Below are 13,107 nucleotides of genomic sequence, written 5' to 3'. Positions count from 1 at the left end.
GGAATGAAAACCTGCAGCCACACGGCCCTTTATGGATCAGGTTTGACACCCCTGCTTTAGGGGGTTCACAGCATGCATGATCTGAAGGAGAAACAGGAACAGAGAGTTGAATGACACTGAAGATTCAAGTTAGAGGACCGAGCCATACCAGCCAGACCCAAGTGCTGTCTAACAGGGTTTTAGGTTTTCAAGAGAGGTGGCACAAGGAATTTCCCTGGCTGCATTATTATGCGTTGCAAAAAGGTTTTTTTTCCCTAATAGAAGAAAGTGTGTCAAGAAAAACCCACACCCTTTGCAGCAAAATCTCAGCCTGCCTTTTGGAAGTTAATTATTATAAAACAGACGCAAACTGATGAACTGTTTCTTTCTGTTCTGTTGGCGGAATTCCAACACATGATCGTTTTTGTTGGTGTTTACAGTTAGCGTTAAGAGATGGAGGTGGTGTAAGGAGGTGGAGGTGATGTTAACAGTTGGAGGTGGGGTTAGGATAGGGAGGTGATGTTAGGTTGTGTTAAGAGACAGATGTGGCGTTAGGTAGCGGTAAGTGATGGAGGTAGTGTTAGCAGATGGAGGTGATATTAAGAGAGCGAGGTGGTGCTAGGTGGTGTTAGGAGACAGATGATGTTATCAGTTAGAGCTGGTATAAGGTAGTGTTTAGAGATAAAGTTGGTGTTAAGAGACGGATGGTTTTAGATAGTGTTAAGAGACGGATGTGTGCTAGGTGATGTCAGGAGACGGAGGAGGTTTTAGGTAGTATTAAGAGACAGATGTGATGTTTGGAGATGGAGGAGGTTTTAGGTAGTATTAAGAGACAGATGTGATGTTAGGAGATTGAGGTGATGTCAGGAGACAGAGGAGGTTTTAGGTAGTATTAAGAGACAGATGTGATGTTAGGAGATTGAGGTGATGTCAGGAGACAGAGGAGGTTTTAGGTAGTATTAAGAGACAGATGTGATGTTAGGAGATTGAGGTGATGTTTGGAGATGGAGGAGGTTTTTTGGTAGTATTAAGAGACAGATTTGATGTTAGGAGATGCAGTTGATTTTAGGTAAAGTTTGTGTGAGGACATGGAGGTGATGTTAAGAGATGGAGGTGGAGTTAAGAGACAGACATGGTGTGAGGAGACGGAGGTAGCGTTATGAGATGGATGTGGTGTAACGACTCATTTTAATGGGTGGAGTTGCACTCGTAGCTTTGATATCCTGTGGAAACTAATCAGAGACTTCAGACAGGAAATTATGTCATGATATGAGGACAGTGAGGTATTAACAGCACACGCACAGTCCGTACAATGGGGAAGTCTGTGGAGATTTTTTTTGGGAAATTATTTCAGACCTTCATGAACTCCTGTTCCAAACACACAGATGAATTTTTAAATGGTCATGAATTCCTAATGATCTGGTGGTCTATGATAAATCTGTTTCTTCACATCCAGTGACAAAGGACACACACACACACAGTAGTCGTGTTTAGCAAGCAGAAAGTGAGAATGTAATACTGACATCCACGAGTTAAAAAGCACAGAAACTCCTGTTTCAGCGTTCAGCTCAGCACCGCACTAACGAGACTGTTCTGTTTTTAGAAGATCATGAAGTAAAAAACTACCTCAGTGTGAATAACACAGTCTAAGTTTATAGTATGCACATTTGGATTTGAAAACACACACACACACACACACACACACACACACACACACAGCGTTGCTAATGAAATTTAGGGTTTAGTGTAATAGATGTAGAGGATGAAGGATGTCTTGACTTGATTCTGCACGTTTCTCCTGAACATCACACTGTTTTCTCAGGAATTTACCAACACATCTCAGGGAAATGTTGACATTCCTGATGGTTCTGTCTTGTTCAGATTCTCACATGGTTCTGATAAACCACTTCATGACTAACTGCAAGCTGATAAATGGTTAAACTCACTTCTAGCAATGGTAAGGAGTTCTTCAGTGTCTATATATTTTCCAGTTGCCTAGCAACAATATCCTCATGACTTTACCCACTTCAGTGTAGTGCGTGTCTGCTCCTTTGCCCGTGGGGTTATCAGTGTTATGTTAGCACCAAGATGACATTAATGTTAATGCAGCATACCCCACTGAAAGATGGTCGGACACTTGGACTGATGATTTTAGGCTTTAATAAATGTCCCAGAACCAGCGTAAGAGCTTGTGCCTCTTCAGGGAGTTTGCGAACACATTAGAAATTTCCTTTATATCCTTTTATTTGTCCGTTACTTCGCCGTTACTTACTACTACATTAAGCTACTGCGCGTTTTAGAGGAACCCTGTGTTTCACCAAAAGTCCTTTCAAAATAAAAGCCTCTCTATTCAAAACAAAGTCTCATCTCTTTATCTGTAGCCGCTTTATCCTGTTCTACAGGGTCGCAGGCAAGCTGGAGCCTATCCCAGCTGACTCTCTGACATGTGGGCGTACCTTCAAATCCCAGATTGGCTTCATCAGTCACCTCCAGAGCCACAACCGCCACCCACCAAATTGAAATCATGGTCATCTTCGACCCCGAAGGACGAACATCATCTCATTATCTGTAGCCGCTTTATCCTGTTCTACAGGGTCGCAGGCGAGCTGGATCCTATCCCAGCTGACTACGGGCGAAAGGCGGGGTTCACCCTGGACAAGTCGCCAGGTCATCACAGGGCTGACACATAGACACAGACAACCATTCACACTCACATTCACACCTACGCTCAATTTAGAGTCACCAGTTAACCTAACCTGCATGTCTTTGGACTGTGGGGGAAACCGGAGCACCCGGAGGAAACCCATGTATGGTTGGAGTTCTCATCTCCTGAAAACTTCTTGTTTCTTCTGAGGATGGTTCCATATGGACAACCTAAAGATCACCATGAGAATACTGTGGAAGGAACCACATAGAAACCATGAAGATGGCTGTGGATGTTCTTCCTTGGCTAGCTGTTAAGAAGAGTTTACACTCGAGCCTTAATCACTGAACAGTTGATAAGTTCAGTTACAAGAGATACAAGATCTGGTGCCACTCAGATGAGAATAGGTTCCCTTTTGTGTCTGGCTCCTCTCAAGGTTTCTTCCTTGTGTTGTCTCAGGGAATTTTTCTTCACCGCCGTCACCTCAGGCTTGATTGTTAGAGACAAATTTATAAAATTAAAATTTATATCCAGACATTCTATAAAGCTGCTTTGTGACAATGTTAAAATGTCTGTTGTTAAAAGTGCTATACAAATAAATTCGAATTGAACTCTGTTTACACAACGGAAAAGAAGAAGAAGAAAAAGCATGTGTGAGTGTAAGCAGCTGATTAGATTTTTATGATAATACCATCCATTATTGGCACTGCTAACCCACTTTGGAAAATCATTTACGGCTCATTATTGTGTTACTTTCCTTTACATTTGTTCTTCTCGCTTTACTCCCCTCTGTTCCTTGCTCACTACCATTCATCACCTATGTCTCTCACTGTCTCTCTGTCTCTCCATCTCAAACACAGAAACAGAGAGAGAGATGTTTTCCAGCCAAATGATACAGAATAAAAATTTCTATACAGTAGAATAAGTGGTGTGAGAGCTCATGGAATCCTATACACCGATCAGCCTTAACGTTAAAACCACTGACAGGTGAAATGATTATCTCATTACAGTGGCACCTGTCAAGGGGCGGGGTTTATTAGGCAGCAAGAGAACAGTCAGTTCTTGAAGTTGATGTGTTGGAAGCAGGAAAAATGGGCAAGTGTAAGGATCTGAGTGACTTTGACAAGAGCCAAGTTGTGATGGTGAGATGATTGGGTCTGATCATCTCCAAAATGGCACATCTTGTGGGGTGTTCCCAGTATGCAGTGGTTAGTACCGAACAAAAGTGGTCGAAGGATCCAAAGGACAACCGGTGAATTGGCAGCAGGGTCATGGGTGTCGAAGGCTCATTGATTCACATGAGGCACAAAGGCTAGCCCATATGGTCCAATCCCACAGAAGAGCTACTGTAGCACAAACTGCTGAAAAAGTTCATGCTGGCTAAAACAGAAAGGTGTCAGTATTAACTTTTTCAGCAGTTTGTGCTACAGTAGCTCTTCTGTGGGATTGTAATGAGATAATCAATGATAGTCACTTCACCTGTCAGCAGGGGCGCAGATAGGATTTTTGAACTGGGGGGGACTGAGCTGTCAGCAAATAATTCCATTTTGTGTAAATGTGCATACACATATATACACATATTATATATATATATATATATATATACACACACACTGAATCTTCAATATACATTAGAATTGTGAGTTTTCTAACTGAATGAACATTGGTAGACAAAGGCCTACCTGGTCAACACTAGCCATACATGATCAAATTGTTATTTGTCTGGTATATTAATCACGCTCCAAAACTTCATGGCTTCTGCATGTTTTATTTAAACATTTTCTGATCTCAGCAGGATGAAGAATCTCATCACAGAAATTTTAACTGTAACTTCTAACAAAAAGGGAATGTCCAAAAATTAATAGCAAAATAAAATTGAAATGATTCACACTCGTGCCTTCATTTAAATGATTAGAAACATAAAATGTGTATGAAAACAGAAGTATAAACACTTGAACAACAGATTCACACAAATAAAAATAAAGTATTTTTTCCAATAAACAAAATTGATAGAAAAAAAATTTCCCTCTGCAGCCAAACAAATTTACCATCTAGAAGCAGACTCAATAGGTCCCAAAAACATCTCTCCGCCGCTTCCCAGTTTAAAAACTGGGACATCATGGAATTTGAAAAAAAAATGGACAGTTAATGAAATGAAACGAAAACCCCAACATTTATGCTGGTAGATGCTAGATTTCAATGCTTTTCCGACTTCAAACTTCCAACTTACGAGTACAACTGAACGCACCATTAGTCGTAGCAGAAACACCGTTGCTATCAAATGGATGAGCTGTGCAGTGTTATTAACCGAGAATTACGTGGAAAATTGAACACCTTGCTTTCCCAACTCTGCAAGGATCTGCTCCAGCCTTTCCCCTTCTTGAATCGGTGTAATGTGGATTGATCACAGACAAGGCTGCTGCTGCTGCCATTTCAACTTTGTACTGCAATGTAAATTAGTCTAACTAACGGAACATTAATCTTCACTTTTTCTACCTATGTTTGGCGCCTTACGTAGGGACAGTGGGTGGGGGGGGAAGATAGGGGTCACTATAAATCTGGGGGGGACATGTCCCCCCGTCCCCAGTGCCATCTGCGCCCTTGCCTGTCAGTGGTTATAATGTTTGGCTGATTTAATGAGAGAACTGCTTCCACAATGGACCTAGTTAGTGTCATATCACATGCTAACATGCAGCTGTCATGTGTCCAGTGGAAATGACTGAACTTTTAATAGCTTTTATTTCTCATTTATTCAGACAATGTCATGGAAATCTGTACCTCAGAAGTAGTCGAAAAGCATACTTACATGAAAGAAGTTGCCTTCAATGCTTTTATTGCACAGAAACAATGCAAGCGTGAGTGAATCTCAGAAAACACTGAGGTTTAAGTTTCTTCCATTAGTTTTTATGTTGGGTCCCTTTTTTTTTTTGAGAGACCCACCCTAGGACTGCCCCAAAACAAAATGTTAGGGTTTTGCTGGGAATCAAACCCAGATCACTGGTGTAGTGATCCAGCAAACCCCCACTAGGCCACCAGGGGAATGACTCAAGTGCAGAGGTGAAAGTAAAGTATCAAAAAACAGTTTATTTACAATATATACACTATATACAATCCAGGGCAAAAAACAAAAAGTATAATCCAAAGGTTCAAAGTCCAAAAAATGAGAAAAGAAGAGGCCAAATGCAAAAACACTCAGAAGATCCAAAAAGGTAGTACAAAGTCCAAAGAAAAGAAAATACCAAAAAATACAAGAGCATACACAAGGTACACGGGAAAGAGGAAACAAACCATAGGTAGCACAAAGACTCTGTGACTAGGGACCAAACTGAGGGAGTATATATATATATATATATATATATATATATATATATATATATATATATATATATATATATATATACACACACACACACACACACACACAACTAAATGGGAAACAGGCAATCAACACAAACACAAAACACAGGAACAGTGGCAGCCTCTAGAGGCCAAAACAAACAAGACAAGATAAGGAAATAACAGCGGCCTCTAGAGGCCAAAACAGTCCCAGTCCTAACAGGACCCCCCCCCTCAAGGAGCGTCTCCTGACGTTCCCAGGGCTATCCGGATGGGCTGAATGGAAGTCCCGACAAAGTTCCTTATCTAATACATCCCGAGCGGGGACCCAGCAGCGCTCCTCAGGGCCATAGCCCTCCCAGTCCACTAAATATTGGAGCCCACCGCGGACCTGGCGGGAGTCAAGCAGGCGGCGCACAGTGAACACAGTCTGACCCTGGAGGATGCGGGGGGTGGGGGATTCCTCGGGGCAGGGGCATACGTGGACGACAGTACGGGCCGCAACAGGGAAACATGGAATGTGGGGTTGAGCCTTAGCGTCCGTGGTAACTGGAGCCGGGAGGAGACAGGGTTCACCCTGCGCACAACTTTGAAGGGACCAACATAGCGAGGAGCAAGCTTGCGATTCTCCACCCGCAGCAGAAGGTCCTTGGTGGACAGCCAAACCCGCTACCCAGGGCGGAAAACGTGGGCAGGCCTTCTATGGCGGTTGGCCTGAGTCTGGTTTGACCTGGAAGTCTGGATGAGGGTCCTCCTGACCTTGCTCCAGGTCTTGCGACACCGTCTCACATATTGGTTGACCGAGGGCACCCCAGCGTCCTCCTCCTGGTCCAGAAACAGAGGTGGCTGGAACCCGAATTGGCACTGGAACGGCGACAGCTTGGTGGCCGATGACTGCAGGGTGTTGTGGGCATACTCTGCCCATGGCAGCCAGGTGCTCCATGATGTCGGGTTATCCATCACCAGGCCTCGCAGGGTGGTTTCCAGGTCCTGGTTGAGCCTCTCCGTCTGGCCATTGGACTGGGGGTGGAACCCAGAGGAGAGGCTGGCAGTGGCCCCGATGAGCTTGCAGAAGCCGTGCCACACTCGGGAGGAGAACTGGGGCCCCCGGTCTGAGACAATGTCCTGTGGGAGACCAAAAACTCAGAAGACATGATTAAAAATAAGTTTGGCTGTTTCCAGAGCAGAAGGGAGTTTGCACAGTGGTATGAAGCGGCAGGCCTTCGAGAATCTGTTGACAATGACCAATATGACAGTGTTACCTTGTGAGTCAGGAAGACCCATGATGAAGTCGACTGCCACATGGGACCAGGGACGCCGGGGAATGGGCAGGGGATGCAGGAGGCCCTGGGGACGCTGTCGTGGGTTCTTGGTTCTGGTGCAAACATCACAGGACAGGACGAATGACCTCACTTCCTTATCCATGCTCAGCCACCAGAAGCATCTTTTCAAGAAGTCCAGGGTCCTCCGAGCTCCCGGGTGGGCGGTGAGAGGGGATGAGTGACCCCACTGGAGAACCTTGGCCCGGGCTTGACGAGGGACGTACAAGAGGCCCGGTGGCCCCGTCCCAGGACCGGGGTCCTGGCGTTGAGCCCGTCGGATGATCTCCTCGACACCCCAGCGGACAGGGGCCACAATCCGGGACACAGGGATGATAGGCCCAACTTCATTCTCCCTGTTGGTGGCAAAGAACAGCCTGGAAAGCGCGTCAGGCTTAGTGTTCTTAGAGCCGGGGCGGTACAATAGGGTGAAGTTAAAACGACTGAAAAACAGGGCCCACCTAGCCTGTTGTGGGTTCAGTCTCTTGGCTTGCTGAAGGTACTCCAGGTTCTTGTGGTCCGTCCACACCAGGGATGGATGTTGCGCTCCCTCCAGCCAGTCCCTCCACTCCTCAAGGGCCAGTTTGACCACTAGCAGCTCTCGGTCCCCCACATCATACCGGGACTCCGCAGGGCTCAGGCGGTGGGAGAAGTATGTGCAGGGGTGCAACTTCCCCTCTGAGCGTTGAGAGAGAACCACTCCGACACCACTGTCCAAGGCGTCCACCTCAACGATGAATGGTTGAGAAGTGTCCGGGAGGACCAGAATGGGTGCTGTGCAGAAGCGGTGCTTGAGGTCTTTAAATGCCTTTTCCGCCTGAGGAGACCAGACATAAGATCCACCAGTCCTTTTGGTGAGATCTGACATGGGTGCTGCTACGGAACTGAAGTTCCTGATGAACTTGCGGTAAAAGTCAGCGAATCCTAAGAACCGCTGCACCTCCTTGACGGACTTGGGAGAGGGCCAGTCCCGGATGGCCAGGGTCTTGGCTGGGTCCATTTGGAGTTGTCCCGTCTGTACAGTAAATCCCAGGAAGGAGACCTCGGGGACATGAAACTCGCATTTCTGGGCCTTCGCAAACAGATTGTTCCGTAGCAGCCTCTGGAGAACCTGACGGACATGGTGGCGGTGCTCCTGCAAGGTCTTTGAAAATATTAAGATGTCATCAAGGTAGACGAAAACGTGCTGATTGATCATGTCCCTCAAGACATCGTTGATGAGGGCCTGAAAAACAGCTGGTGCGTTGGTGAGTCCGAAGGGCATAACCTGGTACTCGTAGTGCCCTGACGGGGTGTTAAAGGCAGTCTTCCACTCGTCTCCCTGTCAGATACAGATGAGGTGGTATGCATTCCGTAAGTCCAACTTGGTGAAGACGGTGGCGCCTTGGAGCAGGTCGAATGCTGTGGACATCAGCGGAAGGGGATAGCGGTTGTGCACAGTGATCTTGTTCAGGCCCCTGTAGTAGACTTGTAGTCAAGACCGCTTTAACCAAGACAAGACCAAGACTAGAGTGTATCAAGACCAAGACGACACCAAGACCAAGACAGATCGAGTCAAGACCAAGACAAAGTCAAGACGAGAACAAGACCAAGACCGGAAAAAAACTAGTGTTGATGTTACTTGCATTAATAGAATAAGAGCAGCATACTGAGGTCAGAGGTTCAGTAAAAGAAGGTATTATTCTAACTACAGACAATGCTGAGAAGAGCACGTCATGAATGTGTATGACTGAGCTCACTCACTGTGAATGTTCCGCAGACTGAGTGAGATAAATGTGTAACAATTGCATGATGGCTGTCACTGCACTATTAGAGGATTGACACTCCCTTTATAGTACTTTTGTGTGCTGTTGAGGACTGATATGACTGGTACTGACTGGTCCAAAAGTCATCTGATAAAACACCTTCAACAACTGTGGGAAATATGTAGCTGATTTTAATTATGCTTAATTTGTAGATTAAATTGAAGATACACAATTATAATCCTGAAATGGATTAGGCTCGTGAAGTCAAAACAACTTGATATGCAGATGATATTCAAAAGTAAATGGTTACATTTATTTAGTAAAACAATATCATTTAAATAAAATATTGTAACCGACAATATAAAGAAATGTGCACATCACTGCTAGTGATATAAAGCCTGTTGTTCAGTAAGGCAAAAACAATAATACAAAACATTAGAGAGAGTAAGAGGGACAGAATGAGAGCATCACAGGAATCACACATAACTGTACTGTACTGACAAGAAATGGAACAGAAAAAAACTACTCAATTAAGTCTGTAATTAGGCTCACACCTAGGCTATACAATAGTATTGTGTTTCATAATAACATGCTAGTAGTCCCTACACACTGGACTGGTTCAACACAGAAGACTCCTAAACTTAGGTACCCTTAATGGCTCATCCATTATGCCAAATATAAGTCGACAACAAACCACATTACACCAGCCATTAAAGTGCTCACTAACACGGTTTCGACATTTTCTGTTCAATGAACTTGCCAAAATATCCAACGTTGGTGAAAACTGTTAATGTTTAAGTAGCCGAGAGCCACATATGAAACTTAATTAGCATATCTGTACTTAGCATGTAGTTACACTTCTTCACCAGAAAAGTTAGCTTAGCACCTAAGTCTTTTGCCAAAAAATCCGTCCCTAATAATCTATACTGGGCGTGTGAGGGAGCACACGATAAAAACACCACGCATACATGATCTGGTCGTCTAAGACTGAAAAGTGAGATAAAGAGTTTGAGGCCAGTACCATCTGGCTAACTTACCTCTCCGGGTGTTTCCGCTCCAGGTGCCGGGTGAATGTAGATGTTGTCCCGGCTGTCTCCGTCAACGAGACCTTGCAAAACTTGCATTTTGCAGAATGTTTCTTCCTTCCACCTGTGGCGAGGAACTCTTTGTGCTCTGTGTATGCATATTTGATAATGCACGAATTCGCGGACATCACTGTGTAGGCTATGTCTGACTGAAAAACTCTTTTAGTGTGAGAGACTGACAGAGTTCACGTAACATTTCATGCTGGTGGCGATCTTTTGATTGGGTGAGCGCCAATATCTAAATCGCAACAAAATACACGGATGACATTGATTGGTTAGCCTATATGAAGGGTGAGAAAGGCGGAATAAAATAATAATAATAATAATAATAATAATAATAATAATAATAATAATAAAATAGGCCTAATAATATTAATGTTGCATTATCCAACATTATATTTACTGTGGATATTGTTAGCTGCAAATTTTTCGACCACTATCGATCTGAAACTGCGAGACCAAGACAAGAGTGATGCGAGACCGAGACAAGACCAAGACCACAGACAGTCGCGTCTGTGACAAGACCAAGACCACGAAAAATTGGTCTCGAGACCGGTCTCGAGAATGAGACCGGTCTCGAGACATCCAAGTCTACCCTGTAGTCAATACATGGTCGGAGCCCCCCATCCTTCTTGTCGACAAAGAAGCCGGCACCAGCAGGTGAGGTGGAGGGTCGAATGAACCCAGAGACCAGGGCATCCTTGAGATATTCCTCCATGGCCTTGCGTTCTGGCTGAGAGAGGGAGAACAGTCTGCCCCGAGGAGGGGTAGTCCCAGGGAGCAAGTCGATGGCACAGTCGTAGGCACGGTGCGGAGGAAGAACGGCGGCCCTGCTTTTGCTAAATACTTCTTTCAAATCCCAGTATTCTGTGGGAACTTGAGATAACTCGGTGAGATCAGGAGGCCCGACAGAAGACACAGGAGAGCTAGAGAGCAGACAAGAGGTATGGCATGCAGGACCCCATTCCACAACCTGGCTTGTTACCCAGTCTATATGAGGGTTGTGGCGGGTAAGCCAAGGAAGGCCTAGAATCACCGGGAACTCTGGTGAATGAATCAGATGCAGGGATATTTCTTCTTTGTGACCTTGAGACTGGAGAAAGACTGGAGAAGTAACTTGGGTGACTCTTCCGTCACCTAAAGCTTGGCCATTGAGGGCAGACACAGACAGCGGGATTTCAAGAGGAGCAGTAGGGACATTGATACTTTGGGCGAAGTGGATATCCATAAAGTTTCCCGCCGCCCCGGAGTCTAACAAGGCCTGACAAGAGTGGACGGACTCACCCCAGGAGATGGAGACCGGGATGTAGACTCCTTGGCCAGGCAGTTCGGGAGAGAGGGTAGGCCCCGTCACAACCCTCCCTCGGCTGGACGGGGTGGTCCTTTTCCCGAGAGCTCGGGACATGATGCTCGGAAATGGCCAGGCTTGCCACAGTAGATGCAGCACTTGTCCCTCCTTCTGTGCTCCCTTTCAGCTGAGGAGAGACGAGTACGGCCAACTTGCATGGGCTCTGGACAGTCACTGGAGGAGGTAGACGGACTCCAGGTCGAGGTAGTGAGGCCGGGGAAGCTCAGGACTCGGCGGCGCTCTCTAATCCTGTTGTCAAGACGAATAGCATGTGAGATCAGGGTTTTGAGGTCACTTGGGCATCCGATAGAGGCCAGGCCGTCTTTGATGGGGTCAGACAAACCATGGTGAAAGGCTGAAACCAGGGCAGCCTTGTTCCATCTGCTGACTGCTGCGAGCATCTGGAACGCGATGGCGTAGTCTGCAACGCTTCCTCGTTGCCGGATGGACATGAGCTTTCTGGCTGCGTCTGTACTGATGTCCGCCTGATCGAAGACACGAAGCATCTCTTCAGTAAACAGCTTGAAATCAGAGCACTCGGGTCCCTGTCTCTGCCAGATGGCCGTGGCCCAAGCTCGTGCCTTACCAGCTAACAAGGTTATCACAAAGGTGATCTTGTGGCGATCCGTAGTGTAGGTGGTAGGCTGGAGCTCAAAGGTGAGTTGGCACTGGGTAAGGAACTCCTGGCACTCGCCGTCATACCTCTGTGGTGCAGGAAGGCTGGGTTCGCGAGGTGAAGGAGGCAGCGTGGCAGAAGGCACTGGAGCAGGAGCCAGATCAGGATGAGGAGATGCAGGCAGAGGAGTCAGCTGTGCCAGGGTTTTCCCAATTTGCTGAAGCAGTACCTCGTGGCGAACAAGGGCCTCACGTTGGCTTGCAAGTGTTCGTCCATGAGTGTCCATGGTAGCTCCAAAGTGTGTTAAAGAAGCCATAATTCCCTGAAGGTTAGCCGGGTAGACTGTTGAAGACGCCTCTGCTGAGTCGGTCATGACGGAGTTTTTTTGTTAGGGTTTTGCTGGGAATCGAACCCGGATCACTGGTGTAGTGATCCAGCAAACCCCCACTAGGCCACCAGGGGAATGACTCAAGTGCAGAGGCGTGAGGCGAAAGTAAAGTATCAAAAAAACAGTTTATTTACAATATATACACTATATACAATCCAGGGCAAAAAACAAAAAGTATAATCCAAAGGTTCAAAGTCCAAAAAATGAGAAAAGAAGAGGCCAAATGCAAAACACTCAAAAGATCCAAAAAGGTAGTACAAAGTCCAAAGAAAAGAAAAGAAAAGGCAAAATGCAAAACACTCAGAAGATCCAAAAAGGTAGTACAAAGTCCAAAGAAAAGAAAAGGCAAAATGCAAAACGGTCAGAAGATCCAAAAGGGTAGGACAAATCCAAAGAAAACAAAATACCAAAAAATACAAGAGCATACGCAAGGTACACGGGAAAGAGGAAACAAACCATAGGTAGCACAAAGACTCCGTGACTAGGGACCAAACTGAGGGAGTATATATACACAAAACTAAATGGGAAACAGGTGACACTAATGAGGACAAACAGGCAATCAACACAAACACAAAACACAGGAACAGTGGCGGCATCTAGAGGCCAAAACAAACAAGACAAGATAAGGAAATAACAGCGGCCTCTAG

General features: G+C 45.7%; 1 protein-coding gene across 1 annotated transcript in view; it reads left to right on the top strand.

Annotated features, from left to right (window-relative positions):
* Nucleotides 1–13,107, top strand: part of kcnh1a (potassium voltage-gated channel, subfamily H (eag-related), member 1a) — an 80,753-nt gene that overhangs the window by 46,415 nt on the left and 21,231 nt on the right. The window lies entirely within an intron of this gene.

This window comes from Neoarius graeffei, chromosome 11 (assembly GCF_027579695.1).
Source record: "Neoarius graeffei isolate fNeoGra1 chromosome 11, fNeoGra1.pri, whole genome shotgun sequence".
Taxonomy (NCBI): Eukaryota; Metazoa; Chordata; class Actinopteri; order Siluriformes; family Ariidae; genus Neoarius; species Neoarius graeffei.
This window is presented reverse-complemented; position numbering and strand designations above follow the sequence as displayed.